Raw genomic sequence first — 12,411 nt, 5'->3', positions numbered from 1 at the left:
TCACTGCTTATTAGGTGTTATGCAATGACTGTAATCAAACAATGACCAAAAAAACCCAACAAAAAATATTATTATACACGTTTCCAGCTATCTTAACTGCATTCCCCTGTTTTAAATTTTGCATAAGCCAAAAATAACTTAGAAACACATGTCAAGGTTAGAACACACTGTGTCTATAAAGCAATTGCATGGCTTCATTTCATAAGTGGCATTATTGAGGAAAATGAGAAAGAAACTTTCTGGGCCAAAATTTAGGATTGGTGTTGCATGAAACTTCCGTGAGATAACTCAATGTGTAGGTAATAAGCAAGTTGTATCTCTCTTTCTGTATGAAGACCCTGCTCACAGTAGTGGAGACTGACTGGCTGAGGAATAGATCTGCTTGAAAAGGACTTAGAGGTCTTGGTAGATGGCAAGGAGCATAACCAGTATCACAGAATGGTTATGGTTAGAAGGGACTTCTGGATGTCATCTGCTCCAGCAGGGGTATCCTAGAGTAGGCTGCTCAGGACTGTGTCTGAGCAGCTTTTGAATATCTCCAAGGATAGTGATTTCACAACCTGTCTGGGAAACCTGTTCATAGTCCCCCTCACAGTAAAGAAATCAAGTTCCCTCTGGACAGCAGCATGACCCTCTGGCATATGAGCCACTCCTCACAGTTTTGTGTCATCAGGAGACTTGCTGAGGGTGATGAACTCTACCCCTCATCCAGGCTGCATTTGCAGGAATTTGTCATCAATGCATCCAGGAACCTCCTGGATTGCTTATGCCCTATTATGTTGTCATAATTTTGCTTTGTAGGCATTTATTTGCTTTGTATGAGAATACCTGAGGAGACTTCATTTAAGCCCTGGTTTGTAGATTTTGTATTCCCTTTTGTTTCCATCACATCAGGCCCTTTGCTTCTCAGCCCTGTCCATAACTCTGTCACAGGGCTGCTGGTAGCCATCTTCCTCCTCTCTTCCTGGTTTGAGATCTTTTTTACCAGGTCAGCCATTCTGCTGGCAAAGACACCTTGGCCTGTCTTAGGGAGGTGGATTCCAGCTCTCCCAAGAAGATGCTGATCCTCAGACTAGCTCTAAAAGTCTCAGAGACAAAAAAACTTCTGCTGTTGCCAGCACCAGCTCTGCAAACAACTGTTAACAGACAGTATCTGAGCCCTCCTCCTTATGCTCTCTACCCTCACCATCACGATTGAGGAGAATGCTACCTGGATCCCCAAGCCCCTGACTGTCCCCTCCAGAGCTCTGTAGTTTCTTTTGGTAGCCTCCATCTTGCCCCTTGCAATATCATTGGTGCCCAGACAGACAAACAGGTGCAGGTAATTGAGAGTGGGACCAGCTATGGCACCTGAGAGCCCAGGTGCTTTGCTTTAAAGTAAGTTGGGGAAAATGCTTGTTCTCCTCTGCTGAGCACTCACCATACCTCACCTAGAAGGCTGCCTCTAGTTTTTAGCTCCTCAAATTTGTAAAAACAGGTAATAGCTGGTACAAAGGGCTACTCAAGATGGTCAGGACTACAAAACATACCCTGTGAGAAGACACTGAGGGAACAGGACTTCTTCAGCTTGGAGAGCAGAACATTTTGGGAGAACCTAAGAGCAGCCTTCTAAGTATCTGGGAGGAGTTCAAGACAGAGCACAGCTTTCCACGAAGGTGCCTGGTAAGAGGATGAGAGATGCAAATTAAAACAAGGTAGGTTCAAACTGGATGTGGAGAGTACTTTTTCACTGGGAGTAGCTAAGCTTTAGAACAGGTTGCTCAGAGAGGCAGCTAAGTCATCTGCACTCTTGGAGGTTTTCAAAGACAATGAAACCCTGAGCAACCATGGTGGGATCTCTTAGCTGACCATGCTTTAATCAGAAGATTGGGCTTGAGAGTTCTGGACATTCCTTCCAACCTGAATTATTGTGTGACAATATGATCCTCAAGACCAAAATGCAAGCAATAGCTGAGAATTCCTACTCATTGTGAGGTAAACTAAAATACTTTAAATCCCTTTTTTTGGACACAATTGTTACTTGATAAAAGTAGTGAAGTATTCAGTGGAGTTAAATCTATACTCTAATATCCCAGATGATTTTCTTACCCAGCTACATGTGGCTTGAATGCTATCTGCCTCAAAGACTGTTGAATTTTTTAATAGAAAGGTAAAGGGTTCAAACATGGGGCTAAGAGCAGAATGCTCAGAGCAGCTGAGGTCATCAGGGCACTCAGCTGGAGGAGGCAGTTCTAGTGTTCAAATCCACCTGCTGTCTGATTGCTGCTTTATTTGCTTTTTTGTTTATTTGAACTTTGCTCAAAAGAATGTAACTGAATATTCAAAGATACATGTATAAAAAAGCATTGGGTCAGAATGCAGCTGGCATGCACATTAAATATAATGAAAGCAAGTATTATTTCCAAATATTAACCCTTTTATAAATGCCATAGTTTCCCATGCCTATCCTTTTCCTGTTGTTTTGTAGGAATTAGTAAAAGCAGCAGAATTCAATGAAAATGTGGATTTTAATAACTAAATCCAAGTTTCAAAATGTACTCAGAAGAGCTGTAGAGAATTAAAAATAAAGCTTGATTTATATTCTGGCCTGTTCTGTGAAGATGTGTGCCTTAGCTTTGGCTAAGTCAGCCAAGTCATATAAAAGGAAATTTCAAGTGGGTCACATTGTTGCTAGGTTATATGAATCTGAGCTAATTTGGGCTTGTCTCATTTTAATATGCTTGATCCAAACAAAGATAATTAAAAAGAAATTCTGAAGTTCCCTAATATAATTTAATATCATAAATATGCTTGTCATATAAAAATGAGACAGGCATTGTATTTATTCAATTAGCAATCTATCAAAATTGTCTTTTGACAGGATTTTGACTACTTCATATAGTAATAACTGATAGTTCTTTTTTACTGTTTCTCGGGGGGGGAAGGTATGTATGTGTGGGAGGAGGGGAAGGACAGAAATGCTGAAAATAACTTCCATTTTTACCCTTAAAATTACTCGGGAATTTTAAATCTATCTATTAATTTTCATAAAAGCAATCTGGGAAGGATTTATTTATTGTGCTTTTATTCTGTTTGTGTTTAGTTAAAGCAAAGTGTGGAGGCAGTTATAAAAATAAAGCTGGATCTTTAATTGCTACTTGTAATAAATCTTTTAAGAATAGATGAAGTTATTGATACACATTGCACTCAATGCACTTTTAATATTTTTGCACACAAGTGATAATAGGTTGGGGAAAAAACAGGGTTGCAAAGACTCATTGCAAAACTAACTGTAAATCAATCAAATGGTTCTGGTAATATGTCTCATACCCACAGTGTGTGATGCTTAGTTCATGACATCTTAAGATCTCAGAAACTGATTTATTCTTCCAGTAATCAGTGTTCTGGTCCATTAGTTTTTATAATGTAGAGACATGTCACTGTTTTTTTTGTGAGTGATTTGTATTTCTAAATTCCACATCTGTCAATCAAGACAAAACCAAGGATTTAAAAAAAAACACATAATACCTGGACTGTAGGGTTATTGGTGTATGCTGCTGTTTGTATAGATTAATATTCACTGAATTTCTCATTGTTTTTTCTAGTTGTGGATGTTTTGTCTAATAAGCAACCTAAACAAGTTTTTATTCAGCTATGATAATTGTTTTGCTATTCTTTATGTTGATTTATTTTAACAGAACATGACCAACACTACCTCAAACAAATTCTAGGTCTGAGGAGAATAGATTTTGTATGAAGTGTAGTATCTTAGATATGTATACTAGTTGTAAGCATATCAGAAATTATCATAAAAGACTGCATCTGAGTTTTAATGCAAACAACTTTAAAGCCAAATGGAGTGTTGTGATTGAACTTGGCATTGTTATGATTTCATCTATCATTTTTCAAACTAAAATTATTGCTAAATCTCTGAATTCAGGTACAGAAAAATCAACCAAACAAAAAAGTCAAAGCCAAAACATTTCTGTGTATCTTTAGACATTACTTAGTTCTGGGAAAAAAGACAAAAAAAAGTATGGGTTGTGAGTTGGTTTTGCTTTTGTTGGTTGTTTTTTTTTAATTTTAACCAATACAAAAATTATCATTTGGGCTTTATTAGTGAATTGTGGGGTAGTAACTTCTAACACTGAAAGCTTCTCTTAAGATTGCCTAGTTTGTTGGCCATTAAAATGGAAGGTCTGGGATCTTAGGTATCCTATGTGATACTAACAGTCCTTCTGACACGTATCAGCTGTGCTCTGGGAAAGGAAAGCTTGGGAGAGACTGCTCTGCATGCCAGTGGGAAGTGGAGGAGGTGTCTGTGAAGCTGTGCTGTGAATATTGTCTGCTTTTCATCAGTTCTGTGCAGTGCTCTCTGTCAGTGACTAAACCCATGACCATAAGGAATGACTGCAGGAAAATCTGAAGCTGAAATCATGGTAGTTGCGTGCTTGAAGCTTGCCTGCTGATAACATTTGTGTTAGATAAAGATGTTATCCTAGGAGTGTAGAGGGAGATGTGTGACTTGTTTGTATTCATTCAAAACCTAGGGAGAAGGAAAGCTTTTAGATATCTGAAAACAAGTTTATTACAACTGATAATTATCCAACATCAACTTTTACTTGTCTCCATTTATTTTCTCCTGCACTCTAATATGCTTTTACTGCCTTCTCCCTCTGCTGTCCATTCCCCCAGGTGGGTAACCAAAGATCCCAAGAAGCCAGGTAGGCTGTAAAGCAGCACGTTGCCTCTTGGTGGTATGATGCAGTTGTAGATACTGACACCGTACCGTACAGCTGGGTTGTTGTCACTCCCTTACTTCCCTGAGCCCTGTTGTGAGTGAGGGTGGGGGGGGAACGGAGCTGAGGCCAGATTTGCAAGCAGCACCAAAGAGGTGCGGAGGGACGTGGTGGCTGGTGTGGGTCATACTGGTTAGGAGCAGGACACACGGGGCCTTCTCGTTATGCTTTAAATGTAGTTTTGGTGCTGTAGTGGTACCTGAGGGCTGGTTTGCTGTGTTTTTTTCTTCATTCTGAGTACCTTGTGTGCAGTACTGTGTAACTCTACATGTAGATTGGCACTTTTTTGAATATTTGATTGTTCTTTGCTACTTTATTAAGTAGGGACAGACTTAAATTGAAGTTCAAATTCTGTGCTTGTTTGAGGCCTAGACTGTGCACTGGTAGAAAGACTTTTCTCCATTAAAAGGATTCTTGTTAATGAAAAGTTTATAAGCTAGAAATCCGTTCATATTCTGAGATGTAATTATTGCTTTGATTTTGTCTTGGTGCTGTCTTGATATTAAACTCAAACGTGAAGAAAAATGGAAAGGAAGAAATAAGTAATTGGGTACATACAAGTGAAATGTGATAGTGATTGCTTCCTGTTGTGTTCAAATTCCCTGGCATGTTTGCTTTTTAGCTTCTTGGTTTGTAATAATTTGCCCTTAACATAGTCAAAGGAGTCAGTAATAGTTTAGGGGAGTATTCTTTTGGCAGGATTTTTTTAAAAAGGTGAAAAAAGGAAAAGTTAACTTAATATGGAAATCTACAAAAGTAGTGCCACAGCATTTTTTCCAGTAAGCTTGGCACTCTTTGCTGAGTTTTGCACTATGCAGCCATTAGCAGGCTGGTCAATGCATTGCTTTATGAGGCAATTATTTCAGCATACTCTATTCAAAATACACATTAGAACTTAACCTTCTGAATCCTGAAGTAGCATTTTTATCACCCAACATTAGAAAAGAGTTGGCGTCAGCAATTTCCTCTTTCTTTTTATGATCTAGTATCATTAATAAAGCATTGTGCTGGTAGCCTCTTACAATCCTCCAGGATAATTTGTGACACAAAAGGTGCTACTGTGATACAATTGTCTGTTGACTTAGTCAATAGCAGGAGAAACATAGGAATTGTGTAAAAATAAAAATGAGTAAGGAGGAGAAGAGAGCTCTTAAAACAAATGTAGGACTGATACACAGCATATTAGGCCTGCTGCTATTGGATATGCACAAGTAGAAATGGGAAGTTAATATGGAATTTCTAATTAGGGTCACATGCTAATGAACTCTCTCTTCATGTTAGTTTTATGCCGCTTCAGAAATTTTTTATCATATGCTTAAAAATTTATGGCTAGAAACATTAATGAAAATGAGGCGTGAATTGGAAATTGTGCTATTATGGAGATGAGCATGGCTGTGGCCAGTCTGATTTCTAAGGAGGGATCCTTTTATTGCCATTTTTTTTTTTTGAGGGATGAGAAATTATACAAGTAAAATTAATGACTAGTCATATTCTTTGCCCTGGCTTGGCTGACATTATTATATTTAAAGTTATAAAGCTGGATTTAATAAAATTTTGAATTAATTATAAGGGGAATTTTAATCATAATTGGCAGTCTTCTTTAAGACTAAAACCTGTAAATCGGCAGAAGTGTGAAATTAATGTAGTGAAGTCCATCTGTTTCTCTGTACCTCTGTGTGTGTGTATAAAATACGCAGCTTTGTATATAAATGCAGATACAATCACACATGTAGGTAGAATGAACATTTTAATACTGACTTCATTGCTAAGGATTCTTTTATTTTCATCTGACAACCCACTTGCTCTTCAGTTCTGCGGATGAATGTGTGGGTGTAAATTTTCTACACCTGGCATTTTTGTCTCAGGTATCTTGTAAAATCAATTGGGCTTGCTGTTTAAAATGTCAAACCCCAAAACAGTACCTGTTGTATTGGTTCTCTCAGTCTCGCTAAAATTATCATGCAATCTTGTATAAAATATATTGAAAACATCTGGTAGTCAGTCTCGTTGGAATTGCCTTTGGAAATAGTCTAGTAACTTTTGACAGCTTGGCTTTACAAGGATATTGATTTCACTGTGGCTTTATCATGAAAAACTGATGAATGGTCAAAAGCCGAAAGTGATGTAAAACCTGGTTTATAGTTTTTATATGAAATGCATGTAATAAAATAAAGTAGGTTTATAAACCATAGTAAGGTATGCCCTTGTGAAAATGTTGAAGAATTTTGCAGCATTTTCATGTGGTGGGTTACTTGGCTTAGGGACACTAAAAACATTTCCAGGCTTGGAAGAGATAGACAAAGAAAGGAATATAGTTACTAAAAACAATACCATAGATTGCTAATAAATGTGTGATATTTGTGAGAGGATAAGCTTTAGAACTTTAGATGTTTCCTTTTGAAATAGGCTATTAATACTGTACAGAAACCAAGATGGGAAAAAATACTGTTTCCTTATTCCAATAACAAGGAAAAGTAGACAGCAGAAACACAAATAACTGAAGGGCCATGTAACAAGGGAAACAGAAACTGCGATTAGGATAGAGAAAAACCTTTTTCTGTAGGACCGAAGAGCCGAATAGGAAGAATTAGAAACAACATTGGCCACCTGTATTGCACTAACTGCAATAAAAGAAAGTAAGAAAAATATAGGAAACTAAATTGATTTCTTCCTGGAGGAAGTAATTAATTCAGTAGCCAATTAGATATAAACACAATGAGGAGGTGTTGAAGTAGCAGCCCTTGTGTCAGTTCTGCAGAACACTGCATTGCTGTGTGTATAAAATTCCCGAGGGGCCTGAGGTACATGTTAATCTACAGTCCAGTTGTGTCCTGTTCTGCAGAGGGAGAGGGAGGTGGTGCAGGGCTCTTTCTGGATCTCAGTAAGAAAGAAAGGCCTGAGAGCACATGGCTTAATAGAATGGCTGTTTTAATAAAACAGAATAAAATGAGGAATAGAGATAGGAAGTGAATCTTACACCCATTCTCATGGTGGGATCCCCATGTTTGTGTAGTTTTGGATGCACCCCTGGTGGGTTCCCACAACATTCTATTTTGGTCATTTAAGGGATTGTATAATTTTACTGTATTATTAACCAACTGTATTCACAAATGGTGTTTGCATCAGAGCTTCTTGCTGCACTGCTGGGCAATGGTAAGGCCAGGTAGGTGGCTCCAAGCAGCAGCCTCCCACAGGCTCCTTGCTGCCCCGGAGCTGGTGGATGTTGTCCTGCAGCCTAGCACAGCCTGAGAGCCTGGCTGGACATCCAGCACAGGCCTGTGCCTACTCAGGTGAACTGCTATGTGGCTTCTCAGTGTACAGTTGTCACCTGAGCAGGATAATGGGATCACGCTGCAGAAAGGCAAACGCTGGCCTCAGACAACACTCCCCGAGTGCTGAATTGCTGCAAGACAGACACAGAGATTAGAGCAGTTACCAAGCTGGTTTGGTAGATTCAGCCAACCCTGCTCAGTTGCTCGTGCTCCAGAGCAGAAGATGTTGTAGCCCTTAAGATATGTCATAAAATCAAACCTGCATAGGGGGGAAAAAAAGCAATTATGAAATGCTGTGGCTTAGTGAAGCCTGGATTAAAACTGGCAACTGTGATGAGAAAAAAAAAAAAAAAAAAAGGAAAAAAAGAGAGTTTTTAAAATGTCTCTACATGTTGGTTTTTTTTTTTTTGTGCTAAAAAACCAATGTCAGGTTTGGTCAGTATATGTTGAGCAAAATGAGGCAAGCATATAAATAGTATCCAGGCTTGGGTGTCATGCTCTAGGAAGATGTGGGTCCCCCACTGAAGAGAATTCCAAGGAGCACAGTGAGGGTAAGCAGAGCTTATCCTACAAAATATTGAAAAAGTGAACCAGTCATTGTCGTCTTACTTTCTAATGTCACCTGATAGTTTTGTCACACCTCCCTCCTCTCATCTCTCTTCCAGGCAGAGTCATTATTTCCTGTTCAGTATTCCCCTTGATAAGCACTGCTCCGTACCTCTCGTTAGCCTTTACTGCTGCTGATTTGCTTTCTCATTAACTGAGGAACAGCATGAGTGGCTTGTTGAAGGTTACAAAGGGAACTCAAGTCTCCAGAGTTTGACTAGTGGAGTTATTGCAAAACCATTCTTTTTCTGTAAGAATATAGTAGAAGACATAAACCATAAATAGATTTTTTAAAAAGGAAATAAAGGAATTTGCCTCACTTGGAGCAAAAGGTCAGTTTTCATTCTGGGAAGGATGACAAGGAGACTTGTAAAACAGATATAATTGTAAATAGAAAAAGGAACAGAACATGAATTCTCTTGCAACATTCTCTTTCCTTCTGTTGCTGTTTTTGACTCGTAGGTTCCTCCCTGAGCAGTCCCATGGATACAGCCATGATGTATTAAATCAGGAAAGGTAATTGAAACTGATTACTCTAAGATTTGTTTGAGATGTTTCAAGAATACAGAAAAGGGACCCTTTCATTTGTACATAATGGTGGTTCTGGGCTACAGCATCAGAGAATAGGGCACGGACTGCAGTGCTCTGCAGTGAAGTCTTTTTATCTCAACCTTCATTCTGTTTGCATTAGAGGAAGCTACAGTTTTCAGGATTGTGACTACTTGCAGAGGCCTGTCCTGCACTTTCTTATCCTGGGAGAGTCCAGTGGTGTTTGCATAGTGTCCTGTTCTTTGGCTCTTGAAGTGTAAAAGTGTTGTGTTTGGTTACAGGAACAGGCAAACCATTGGGATAATTGTCTTGTGCTTTAAAACCCATGACTACAATGAAAAGGGAAAGATAAACCTGCAAGGATCAAAATATTTCAAATTTGGTGTAGAAGTTAAAGGAAGTATGGGGCTTTGTGGAGAAGTGCAAGAAGTTCATGCTGTGACTTGACTTATTAAGAATGGGAAGCATTGGCTGTTTGCCATGCAGAAGAAAAATTAAACAATATATATCCTAAAATATACTGAAAGAGAAATATTAATAGATTGGAGGATAGCATGTAACATGATTGAAAATTATGAAATGTCAAGATGTTTGGCAAAGTCCCTCTTTATTTTTCAGAAGATAGTTGAGAAAAGATAAATTTCCCATTCAAGTTTTATTAATCCTTTGATACTCATTGTAATTAACCATGTGATAATTTAATAAGCCCAACTTTTTTTTATTAAGCATACTTGATCCTGATTTAGCATACCTAAGTAGTGCAGTAGCTGTATGACTATTAACCACATGAACTTTGAAAAATAAGATGGTGCCTGACATATCTCATAAATACTGCTTTAATCCTGCATTCAGCTTTTGGATGAATACTTCTCAGCATTTCAGAACTATGGTTATTTGAAACCTTGAAGCACGTGATAACTGTGATGAACGTAATGAATTGTGTTGAGTTGTGGCTTGTAATTGCCAGTGAGAAGCTTTCCACTATCTCTTCTCTGTACAGGGGGGCCATGGAGGAGGCTGTCACCATGCAGAATTCCATACTCTCAGGTACATGAAGGAATGTTAATTCACCCTAACAGAAGGGAATTAACAGAACTGAGATTTGGGATTCTCACTCTCAGCTGTGAGAAGGATCTTACAAAAGAATGTTAACTTATTACTCTGCACCATTTTAGGAACCCAAACCCTTCTTTTAATTAATGTTGTTACAATATTGCTATCATTAACTGATTTTTCAAAGATACTCTTGTAATTGAAATTGGTTTTTTACATTGTTTCTGCCTTTCTATTCTCCATTAAGAAATTATTTCACCAAAATACTTTATAACTTTTAGAATCGGAGACACTTATGAATACTACAACATAAAAGCTGAAGAAAATTCATGTGAAAACATAACAGCCCATCACTTGATGAGGTAACTTAATAGGATTGCTACTAGCAAGCTTACTCTTAATGGCTTTTACAAACTATGGCTTACTATATCAAACTGCTGCTATAAAAAGTAAGGAATTAAAGAGAATGTGTTAGACATAAAGAGGGGAAAAAAAGAAACTTAGGAAACTTACAAGTCTGAGGTTTATTTTGCATGTTTTAATTTTATTACTAGAATAAATAATTGGAAAATTTTAAATTGTCTATTAGTTTGGAACATAAAAATATAATTTAAAAAAGGAGAGTGCAACTTTAAAACATAGTCATCAGCTGTAAATGCAGTCATTAGTCAATGCATCTCACTACAAAACTGATGCTATTTGACATTTTACCAAGTGCTCTGCTGTTCCCTGAAGCAGGAATTAGCCAGGAGCCAAGGCAGGTGAGGCCAAGCCTTGTGAGCATCAGCAGCAAATCAAGGTGGAGGTTTGGTGGTGGTCCAAAGCCACTGCTCTTGCTGTTACATGTAGCTAAGATGGATGGCCTGGCTTCTTCTGGCTTTATTGCATTTTTCAGAGGTTCAGACATTCCAGTTTTGATTCTGCAGCATGAGTCAACAGGGCTGGATACAAGTAGAAAACATACCTAGAGACATCCCAATATCTTCTTGTAGTGTAAGTTATTTTTTTTCCTCAGTTACTGTCTTAGCGTGTGACAGGTCTGTAAGATAGAGAAATGGCCCTTTTTAGAGCAGAAGCTAGCCAGGCTGTGCTGGGGAGGAGAGAAAAGAGTGAGTAGCACCAGAATCATGTGGCACGGGCACAATCATGGGGTCCACAGTCTCTGTAGTGTATTTTTTCCCCTAAGTCATCTAGCTATAAAGTAAAAGAGGTTTTTTGTGAGTTAACCTGTTTTGGGTGGTTATAAATTTAATTAGCTGAGAACTGATCGGTTAAAATGTGTTGTGGTTTTAAAATGAATTTGTATTTTTTGACTTCTGAACTTTTAGAACGGATACCTGAAAAGTTCTTAAGCTAATATTTGAAATAGAAATGATTTCTAAGCACAGGCTAGTCATTTCTTGCTGTACTATTTTGGCAGCTGGTGCACAACATGCAGAGATAGACCTGTACATATGTAGTAGTGACATAAAAAATACAGGGAAAAATCCTGCAGTAGAGCAGCTTGTTGGCTGAGCAGATGTTATGCTTGATTGAAACATACCAAGGACATTTTAAGTATATTCTGGGCTACCTCACTACAAGCTTAAAGATACCACATACTGTGTTACTTGTTTTCTCATTCAAAGTCCAGCTACTGTACTCAACCAATAGATGTTTTAGGCTCATATTCAGTAACAAATTTTCACAGTGCATGCTATAAAATGAATTGGCAGATTTTGTGAGTGATTGGACTGTAAATCTGAAATGAGACTCCCTTCGTCACAGTTTCAGTTTTTCCCACCAACTGTTCAAATGCCTCAGGTGCCAGAATGGATTAGAAAACCCTGTGAGAAAGGATGGCAGTTCTGCTGATGATAGTGAAAACGCAGCATTATTTTTTCTGCTTTTAACTGAACACAGTGAGCACAGTATGAAGCTTTACATTTTACAGTCTTAGCCTGAGCCATAAGAAAATTCTATTACAATGCATCAGTTACCTTTATGTTTATAATCAGACCTAATGCTATAAAGTTACATCCTGCAGGTATTTAACCCTGTTTTCAAGCATTTCTTTTTGTTACACATTAAGATGTGAAATGTAACTGAGTAGTACACAGGGACAAAAAAAATGTAAAGGGGTAGTATGGCTTTAAAGTTACATTTTCATGACT

General features: G+C 38.1%; 1 protein-coding gene across 26 annotated transcripts in view; it reads left to right on the top strand.

The window, feature by feature from the left end:
* Positions 1-12,411, top strand: part of RBFOX1 (RNA binding fox-1 homolog 1) — a 1,074,031-nt gene that overhangs the window by 675,898 nt on the left and 385,722 nt on the right. The window contains exon 1 of one of the 26 annotated variants that reach the window (XM_051631832.1): positions 9,151-9,172. The exons of the other annotated variants lie outside the window; for them this stretch is intronic. The gene's annotated coding sequence lies outside the window, so the exon portion shown is untranslated. Of the gene's footprint in view, positions 1-9,150; positions 9,173-12,411 lie in introns of those variants that run through there. 26 annotated transcript variants of the gene reach the window in all.

This window comes from Apus apus, chromosome 14, assembly GCF_020740795.1.
Source record: "Apus apus isolate bApuApu2 chromosome 14, bApuApu2.pri.cur, whole genome shotgun sequence".
NCBI lineage: Eukaryota > Metazoa > Chordata > Aves > Apodiformes > Apodidae > Apus > Apus apus.
This window is presented reverse-complemented; position numbering and strand designations above follow the sequence as displayed.